At 37.5% G+C, this 10,722-nt stretch overlaps 1 protein-coding gene across 2 annotated transcripts in view; it reads left to right on the top strand.

Annotated features, from left to right (window-relative positions):
• The first annotated feature begins 495 nt into the window (after positions 1 to 495).
• Positions 496 to 10,722, top strand: part of LOC107566739 (uncharacterized) — a 26,275-nt gene continuing 16,048 nt past the window's right edge. The window contains exon 1 of one of the 2 annotated variants that reach the window (XR_001606545.1): positions 496 to 548. The gene's annotated coding sequence lies outside the window, so the exon portion shown is untranslated. Of the gene's footprint in view, positions 549 to 6,263; positions 6,306 to 10,722 lie in introns of those variants that run through there. The other variant, XR_001606544.1, reaches the window with a different exon arrangement.

The following is a 10,722-nucleotide window of genomic DNA, read 5'->3' as shown; positions in this document are numbered from 1 at the left end:
TAGAAATATATTAAAGTTTGCTTGTGTTTAGCATATTTCTTAGAAGTATAACTAAGCATATATTTAATACAAAAGTACTTCCAAGTATAATTTTCAGAAATTCAATTCAATGCAATTCAATATATGTTTAATGCACTTCAAATAAGCATGTTGGGAATACACATGCATTATAAACATACTTCTTCAACTTATTTTTCTAATACTTGTCTTTTCCACCTGGGTTGCTCTTGCTCCAGACTCCATTGAACGGTGTTAAAGAAGTAATGCAGATTTGATCCCATTACCTCTTAATCACTTTCCTTCTTTGACAAGTATGCTCCTTTTTAGTGAAGGGTGTGTGTGATTGTGCCTTCTTTCAGACTGCAAGAGAAAGAACACGGCAGTTGAAAATCACAAACCCATGCCGTGATGTGATGTGCGTGACATTTTTGTGGGCACATTTCTGAAAACAGCTCTTCTTGCCCCTTTGTTGTGACACACGGAAATCTTGATAAGGAGAAGTAGAACGATACACAGACAACGCACCACAGCACACAGCCTCAACAAGAGTAAGTCTAAAAACATACATTAACTTTACAATAAATACATTTGTTGGAATAATTAAAGGTGATGACCAAATTACAATATTTTTGGATTGTGCTGGTGTCATTTTCTGTAATTTTGTTCGTTGCCGTATTCCATCATTCTGTCCATTACTGTTTTTGTGAGGATCTTGTGCACCGAACTACCAACATTAACACAAGAGACCAGAACATCATGTGTCGCGTCTGAACCTTAGAACATGACTTTAGCACTAACATTTGTATCCAAATTTATGAGTGGACTTACCAAAACTGGTCTTTTCAGATCTTTTCCATGTGAGTGTTAAAATAGATAAATAATGTTCTAAAATAATTGTCATCATTTATTTACTCATGTCATTTAAATCCTGTTTATAGTCAAAACTGTAATATTGTAAAATACAATAAAAAAAAATAGCATTTTTAAAATAGGTTTTTGTAGCATTATGCTGTAAATCCCTAGTGGAAAAAAAAAAAAAAAAAAAAAAAAATATTTAAAAACAATTTGGTAGCGCAGTGACGCAAATGGGCACCCGTGGATATCCCGAGAACATATGATCCTTGGGGTGAATCCTGGAACCGAACTCCCATGATACGAAGGACAGGATCAGAGAACTGAACACAGCAGGAACACCAAACGATCTGACAACACAGGACGGATAGCACAGGTGTTATATAGCTGAGCTGATGAGCTACAGCTGGCGCAGATCAACAATCAGCAGCAATCACTGACACACCCACACACACACACAGAGTGAAAATGAGTCAGTGAACCCATGAACCGTGACAGTACCCCTCCCCCTAGGAGCGCCCCCTGGCTCTCCCAGGCGAACTTACCCATTGATTGTAATCATCAATAAGGGAGTGATCCAGAATGTCCCTGGCAGGAACCCAACTTCTCTCCTCTGGATCGTAACCTTCCCAGTCCACCAAGTACTGAAATCCGCGTCCCCTCCGTCTCGAGTCCAGAATACGGTTGACCGAATAAGTTGGTTCCCCATCTACGAGGCGCGGGCGGGGGGGGGAACCGGGGCTGGCGGATTAATGGGTGAATGAAAAACAGGCTTCAATTTAGAGACATGAAAGACGGAATGAATTCTCCGGTACGCCGGAGGAAGTTTGAGGGGGACTGCCACTGGGCTAAGAATCTTAGTGACAGTAAATGGGCAAATACATTTTGGTGCTAGTTTATTACAAACGGGGCGGAGAGGAATATTCTTGGAAGAAAGCCACACTTTTTGACCAACGACGTAGACGGGAGGCTTCAACCGGTGGCGATCGGCCTGAGCCTTAGTGCGCGCTCCCACCCAGAGGAGAGTCTCACGGGCTCTTCTCCAAGTGTGACGCCACCTCTGGACGAAGGCGTGAGCAGAGGGGACCGCGACTTCGGATTCCAGGTCAGGAATAATGGGTGGCTGGTAACCTAAACTACATTCAAATGGCGAGAGGCCCATAGACGACACTGGTAACGAGTTATGAGCGTACCTGGTACTAAATCTATAGCACAGTCATAGGGACGATGTGGAGGAAGAGAAGCAGCCTGGGACTTACTGAACACTTCCTTCAGGTCGAGGTACTCCTTGGGCACGTTAGACAGGCTCAACAGCTCATTCTGCAACAAAGAACAAGACACAGACGAACAAGCAGACATAAGACAAGACGCATAACATTGGTCACTCCACGCCGAGATGGAACTCTGGTGAGCCCAATCTTTGTAGAGCGTTCTTAACTAAATGCTCCATGTTCTTTTCTCTGCAACCTTTGACTTTTTCTACCGAACAGTCCAAGGTGGCTTTAGTTTTGACATTGCTGTCGGGACGGGCAGCTCTGTGGGGAACGGCGGTGTGGGAGAACCAACATCCTTGCTGCTTAACTAAAAATATTATTTTTATCTATACTATTTTTATACTCAACAAGTAGAACTCAAATACAGTGTATTGTATTGTACATTTAATCATAACAGGTCAACAGAGGATTCAACTAAAATAAATTACTGAAGTATTACTTCAATATTTAACAAGTTTAATTGTTTTATTTGTAAATCCCCCATTGTTACATTTGTGCTGAAGGCAAAAGTTGTGTTTGGAAAGTCTGCCCTTACAGCACCAGTTAGCAGAAACATACCGGATGTTTCAATTCACACCTCACATTTTCATCTTTAAAAAAAAAAAATTACACAGCATCATCTTAAAATAATGCTCAGACTTGTGTCTTTAGCTGCAATGAGTTTCTACACTCTAAAGATTTCTTCTGAAAAATGTGCTAAATCTGCAACACAGATTCCCAATAGTGAGCACTCTACTGAGTTCAGATGTTTAGCAAAAATTCAGCAAAACCAATTGTTGGTGAATTTCAGAGCTCGTGAAAGTATAAGGAGAGGAGAGACTGACTTATCAAGCCCCCTTCACTGAACATACTGTAGCCTATATTTAGGCCGATGTTAAAATCAAATTATTACAATACTTAAGACACTTTTAAGGGGTGAAGGAACAAACAAATATCAATACACAGAATGTGATATTGTCTCTTGTGCCATAGTCACTGCATAATGCATAGGCCTTGTTTTCTTAAATAATATGACAACATTCAATACAAACAATCCCCACAGACATACATTATACGGCCTTCATACAGCTACAGGATCATAAGATACGTTGCTTCATTCATCCCTTATCGACACTTGTTGGGCTGAGTGAGCATGGACATGTCATTGGGGTTATGAAGTAGCGTCCTCTTTCAAAGGTTCCGTTCAGTTAGTTTATATGGGTATGTGTTACGGAGCCGACGAGACGAGAGGCGTGCAGATCCATATGCAAAGCTTTTATTCTACAACAAAGTCAAAACAAGCAAGGGTCAGATAATGGCAAACAGGTGTATTGAGGGCAAGACACAAGAGTAGTCCAGTGAGCGGGCGTGGTCGATCTCCGGCGAACAATGTCCAAACAAGGTATTCCAAAGGGTTAATACGAAACACAGGCTATGGTCCAGGCGAGGGGCAAACAGTATTAGAACAGGGTGAGACGAGAGGGATAATCCAGGACAGGCGAAAATCAGGAAACAGGCAACTAGACGAGACCAGACTAGACTAGACCTCAAACTAGGAACGGGAACTGGCTCTGCAAAGTAGCTATCAACTAGGGTAGCGATATGTGCTTACAATACACAGCCGTGAGAGAGAGGAAGTCCATGGCTTATGTAGCATGTCTGATTGGATTCAGCTGTGTGTGTAATCAGTGCATTCAGCTGTGTGTGTGTGTAATCAGTGCAATGGATGATGGGAACTGTAGTCCAGGTGAAGTGCAACAGTAGTGTGGTGCAAGAGTCCATAGTAGTGAGCGGGTGATCTCTGGTGGTGAGCGAACGGAAGTGCATGGACCGGATTCGTGACAGTATGTATGTGTGAAAATCACTTTTAACAAGTTTCAAACATGTTGTAGATGGAATTCTGAACCTAGCCAGTGAACTTTCTTAACGATGAATATATATATTTAATCCTTCCCCAAATGCATTTGTAAAAAATATAGTATTTTACAAATGAATTTGTCCTTGAGGAAAGCACGAAATAACTACATTTAGAATGTCAATCTATTTTAGTATACTTATCATAAATTAAATATATTTGAAAAAGAATTAAGTATATTTATTTTTCACTACGAATGTCTTTGCTGTAATTTTCAATTGAATGCATCTTTGCCAAATAAAAGCATTAAAAAGCACAAAACAAATCACAGTGATCCCAAACTTTTGAACAGTAGTATGATACAACAAGTTTAAAGAGAAAACCAACAGTGAAACTGATTTAAAGTCATGAGAGCTTTGCTTTGAATGTTTACTACACTAAGAAAAAAATGTTCCAAAAATGGTTCTTCTGTGGCTTTGTTGAGAACAGCGGCTTCTGGAAACTTTTTTTTAAAGAGTGTATTAGAAGGGTGTTTGTGAAACTTATGATACGGGTAAGAGGAAGATAACTTTTTATGCGAAGATTTCTGGGTATTTTAGGTGGACAGGATGTTCAGGGGCTCTGATAAGGAGGATATGAGAAGGGGAACAAAACTAGACAGATCTATACTTTTGCATTATATTTAGTTACTATTAATGGGCAATAGTGGCACTAACTATTTATCAAATGTTGCCTTTAAAATGGTTTCTCCCATTGCGTTGTACGCTATGAGGAAACTCCTGTTTACTCTGAGTACTGAAGCCTGATTTGTTCATATTTGCTCCACAAACCAATGGCGCTTCAACCCACCAACAGGGGTGTAGCTGACTGCTATATAAATCAGCTCTGAGCCCCATTTCATCAGAAGTTTCTCCTTCAGAGTGAAGATCGTCTCCTCACTGGAATCTGAAGAAGCAGTCAGAATGAGTCTCGCCGTGCTTCGCACACAGATCGCCTTCTTTCATAAAGGCAACCCTGATCAGTGTTGTCAGTGAGTTAATTCGCATGCAAATTCCTCATGAAATCCATGGAGGAACTCGGCCTGGATTGGTTGGCTCCTGAAGAGCTCACCAACAGCTGATTAGACGGCAAGCTCCCCCTCTGGAAGAGGCGGTTGTTGGACATCTCGCCCTCCATCGGCCCTGGGATTGAAGGCACATTCGGTGCATCCATCTAAGCCCTGCAGGACCACCTCCGCTCTGGCAGGTAGAACTTATTCAGCGGCTGGCTAGGCTCAGCGGCGCTTCACATGATGCCGGTGCTGATTCCTTCAAGGAGCTGCACACATCGACTGATCTGGCACTGAGCACTACAAAGGGCACTGCACAGGCGATTGGCATGGCGATGGCCAATTTAGTGGTGCTGAAGCGCCACCTTTGGTTGAATCTGACAGAGATCAAGGATGCAGACAAGATCACCTTCCTTGACTCCCCGATGTAAACATGCCAATAAGAGACTATTAACTTCTAGCATAATATCATCTAAATCATATTATTTACTATAATACCTACCACAGTCCTTCCATTTGGACTGTCTCTGGCCCCGCACACTTTAACAAAGTGCATTGATCTGGCTCTTTCCCCTCTGAGGCAGATGGGAATCCGCATTAAGAACTATCTCAATGATTGGCTGGTATTAGCCAGATTGGAACAGGAACTTCTCGCTCACAGGTCGCTGTTGATCAACCACCTGGAGCGTCTTGGACTGAAAATCAATTTAGCCAAGAGCTCTTTGTCTCCCAGTCAGTGAGTAGACTTTCTGAGGACAATTATGGATTCAGCCCAAATGCGGGCATGGATTACGCCAGAATGCTCACTAACAGTTCAGCGGCTGGTGTCGTTTAATAATAATAGTCGACAAACGTTTGTACATTGTAAATGTTCAAATGTTTTTCAAAATAGTGTACTTTTCCAAACATTAAAATAATAAATACATATTTAAAATATATTGCAGTAGACCTACACATGGTTATAAAGTACATTAAAAACCCATTAAAAGTGTATTCATCAATGTTCTTACACAAAGTGCACATAAAATATACTTTAAGTAAGAATAACATAAGTATGTTTTCTGTAAATACACTAAAACATCACTAAAAGTATGTTTGTGTTTAGTATATTCCTTAAAAGTGTAACTAAGAATATATGTATTAATATAGTATTTCTACTATAGCCTACTTTTTAGGAATATACTAAAAGTGTGCTTGTGTTTAGCATATTCCTTAAAAGTGTAATAAGCATATATTTATTACCAAAGTATTTTGACGATACACAGACAACGCATCACAGCACACAGCCTCAACAAGAGTAAGTCTAAAAACATACATTAACTTTACAATAAATACATTTGTTGGAATAATTAAAGGTGATGACCAAATTACAATATTTTTGGATTGTGTTGTGGATGTCATTTTCTGTCATTTTGTTCATTGCCATATTCCATCATTCTGTCCATTACTGTTTTTGTGAGGATCTTGTGCACCGAACTACCAACATTTTTAACACAAGAGACCAGAACATCATGTGTTGCATCTGAACATTAGAACATGACTTTAGCACTAACATTTGTATCCAAATTTATGAGTGGACTTACCTAAACTGGTCTTTTCAGATCTTTTCCATGTGAGTGTTAAAATATATAAATAATGTTCTAAAATAAAAATTGTCATCATTTATTTACTCATGTCATTTAAATCCTGTTTATAGTCAAAACAGTAATATTGTAAAATAATACAATAAAAAACTGAATTTTTTAAATAGGTTTTTGTAGCATTATGCTGTAAATCCCTAGTGAAAAAATAGTATACTTAAGCACAATTTGTTCGTATGTACTTTAGTATAACTAAATGTATTTGCGGCACACTATACATTGGTATACTTAAAGTCTGCTAAATTGGAACACCTAATTTTGTACTAAATGCATTAAGCAGTGCTTACGTACGACTAAAGTTGTAATAAATATACTTGTTTGTGCTAAAGTGGAACTATTTTAAGTATACTTAAGTACACTTTAAATATCCCTTCTTGTATTTAAGTTTTGAAATGCAGAATTCACTCAACATCAACTTCAAATGTATTTTGCTGACATTACAATTACACTTTAAGAGTGTTAAACGTGTATTGATATTATACTAATTAATAATTTACTTTTAGTAACTTTAAAACGCACTGCAATGGCATTCAAAGTAAATTTGAAGTGTGCTAATAACATCATTATTGTGTGCTTTTAATGCAAACAATGAATCTTTATAAATTATGGCACAGTTTTACAATTCGTCTTTTACTAACAATCCCAGCTAACTCACTCACCCGGAGAACATCAGTGACACACTGGGGACAGACATTTGAACAATCATTGTAGCAAACACTACGGACTGGATTTGAACCCGGGTCGCTGCGACGCAAGCGCTCTCGCTTTATTAGATGCGAGACATTTCAGACATTTTCCATTGATGAAAGCACAAATTATGTGGAATTAAAGACTGTGAATTGCTGAGTAGTCTTAATATTGGCGCAGTAATCGGCACAGTTCCATTTGTTGGTGGCAGAATGTGAATGTGCAGACCTAGGCTATGTTTCAGTAAATGCAGATTTAATGCAATGCGTAACATTTCTCTGCCCGTTGTCTCTGCGTGCTTCAACTCTCAATGCACTGCACAAGTGTTTCTAATGTAAAACGCAATGAAAGGATTTGGCGGTTTGAGGGTCTTGCAGTACGCTGTGGATTTAAATGTGACGCATGAATAGAAATTATTTTAATACATTTTACGTTGTTACTTTTCATGCAGTTAACGTCTCTGAAGTTATTTGACATTTTATTTTTTGTGTAATTTTAAGAACTGGTCAGGATAATGTTTTATAATTGTTTTAGTAATTCATAATATTTTGACAGGCCAAAGGGCTGCATTCCATGCATTCATAAAGAACCATTAATGGCGAAAAAAAGTGTGTTGGTACTGTTGCATTGGAGTGTATTAGGAATATACTACATACTGGTAAAACATGTATAGCCTGAATGCACTGTAAGTCGCTTTGGATAAAAGCATCTGCTAAATGCATAAATTATTAAATTATTACTAAAATAAACCCTCTGATCAAGTAGTGGATGTCTTTCACCATTTCAAACTAACAGCTATACGTTTACATCTTTACTTTTGAAACTACTTTCTGTATGTATGTAAAGCTGCTTTGTAACCATGCACAATTGTGAAAAGCACTAAATGTGAAGTGTAGTTAAATTATTAAAAAAGGTAAAGGTCATAATTATAAAAAAAAGTACTGCATGATTATAAATTATTATTATTTGCTCATTAACTCAAAATATTAATTTTTATCTATACTATTTTTATACTCAACAAGTAGAACTCAAATACAGTGTATTGTATTGTATTGTATTTACTTGTACAGAGGATTCAACTAAAATAAATTACTGAAGTATTACTTCAATATTTAACAAATTTAATTGTTTTATTTGTAAATCCCCCATTGTTACATTTGTGCTAAATGCAAAAGTTGTGTTTGGAAAGTCTGCCCTTACAGCACCAGTTAGCAGAAACATACCGGATGTTTCAATTCACACCTCACATTTTCATCTTTAAAAAAAAAAAAAATTACACAGCATCATCTTAAAATAATGCTCAGACTTGTGTCTTTAGCTGCAATGAGTTTCTACACTCTAAAGATTTCTTCTGAAAAATGTGCTCACTCTGCAACACAGATTCCCAATAGTGAGCACTCTACTGAGTACCCAGCAATTGGGTTGTTTGCTGGGTTTGTTAGACTCTAAATGTTTCTTCTGAAAAATGTGCTAAATCTGCAACACAGATTCCCAATAGTGAGCACTCTTCTGAGTTCAGATGTTTAGCAAAAGTTCAGCAAAACCAATTGTTGGTGAATTTCAGAGCTCGTGAAAGTATAAGGTGAGGAGAGACTGACTTTTCAAGCCCCCTTCACTGAACATACTGTAGCCTATATTTAGGCCGATGTTAAAATCAAATGATTACGATACTTAAGACACTTTTAAGGGGTGAAGGAACAAACAAATATCAATACACAGAATGTGATATTGTCTCTTGTGCCATAATCATTGCATAATGCATAGGCCTTGTTTTCTTAAATTATATGACAACATACAATACAAACAATCCCCACAGACATACATTATACGGCCTTCATACAGCTACAGGATCATAAGATACGTTGCTTCATTCATCCCTTATCGACACTTGTTGGGCTGAGTGAGCATGGACATGTCATTGGGGTTACGAAGTAGCGTCCTCTTTCAAAGGTTCCATCCAGTTAGTTTATATGGGTATGTGTGAAAATCACTTTTAACAAGTTTAAAACATCTTGTAGATAGAATTCAGAACCTAGCCAGTGAACTCTCTTAAAGATGAATATATATATTTCATCCTTGCCCAAATGCATTTGTAAAAAATATAGTATTTTACAAATGAATTTGTAGTGCACTAAGTTTGTGCTTGAGGAAAGCATGAATTAACTAAACTTAGAATGTATTTTCAGTTAGTATAGACATGCCAATCTATTTTAGTATACTTATCATAAATTAAATATATTTGTAATAGAATTAAGTATATTTATTTTTCACTGGGGATGTATTTGCTGTAATTTTCAATTGAATGCATCTTTGCCAAATAAAAGCATTAAAAAGCACAAAACAAATCACTGTAATCCCAAACTTTTGAACAGTAGTATGATACAACAAGTTTAAAGAGAAAACCAACAGTGAAACTGATTTAAAGTCATGAGAGCTTTGCTTCAAGCAATATAATATTTGCAGATATTTTCAAATATATTGGTAATATTTAATAGATTTACAAGATGTTGCAGAAGTGTGGCTATTCAAACCATCCAAGTTTGATTCAAAGTTTGGTGGTGCTTCCATAAGTGAGATGAGATTCTGGTGAACTGTGATCTTGCAACATTAAACAAGCTGATCTGAATACTGATAAGAATGACTGAGTTGCTTCTCAACACAGTTCATTTATTGAGTACATGTTCCAGCAATCTATGGATTTATCAACAGATATTGGAGAGAGAAAAACCCCCACCTCATTTACTTGTGTGGTACAGTGTATTATATAATGCAGTTACTGTTTTGATCAATTGAATCAAAATGATTTTTTTTTTCTTAAATGAGATTTTTGCCAAATGACTGGAAAATGGGATGGTTTTGGATGAAATACAGTCTTAAAACTCATGGCTCTTTATTAGCATTGATCAATCAATGAGGAAACTTTAACATTCATTAACCTTTTCATTCTACAAAATGTTCTTTATAGTGGAAAAATGTCTTTCAGAATATTAGAATGTTTACTACACTAAGAACAAAAATGTTCCAAAAATGTTCTTCTGTGGCTTTGTTGAGAACAGCGGCTTCTGGAAACTTTTTTTAAAAGAGTGTATTAGAAGGGTGTGTGTGAAACTTATGATACGTGTAAGAGGAAGTTGTTATGTGAAGATTTCTGGGTATTTTAGGTGGACAGGGTGTATAATGGGCAATAGTGGCACTAAATATATATCAAATGTTGCCTTATATGGTTTCTCCCATTGCGTTGTACGCTATGAGGAAACTCCTCTTTACTCTGAGTACTGAAGCCTGATTTGTTCATATTTGTGTAACTGCACAAACCAATGGCCAACCCACCAACAGGGGTGTAGCTGACTGCTATATAAATCAGCTCTGAGCCCCATTTCATCAGAA

This window comes from Sinocyclocheilus grahami, unplaced genomic scaffold, assembly GCF_001515645.1.
Source record: "Sinocyclocheilus grahami isolate Dianchi unplaced genomic scaffold, SAMN03320097.WGS_v1.1 scaffold1097.1, whole genome shotgun sequence".
Lineage (NCBI taxonomy): Eukaryota > Metazoa > Chordata > Actinopteri > Cypriniformes > Cyprinidae > Sinocyclocheilus > Sinocyclocheilus grahami.
Note: the sequence above shows the minus strand (reverse complement) of the source record. Positions and strands in the feature narration are given on the sequence as shown.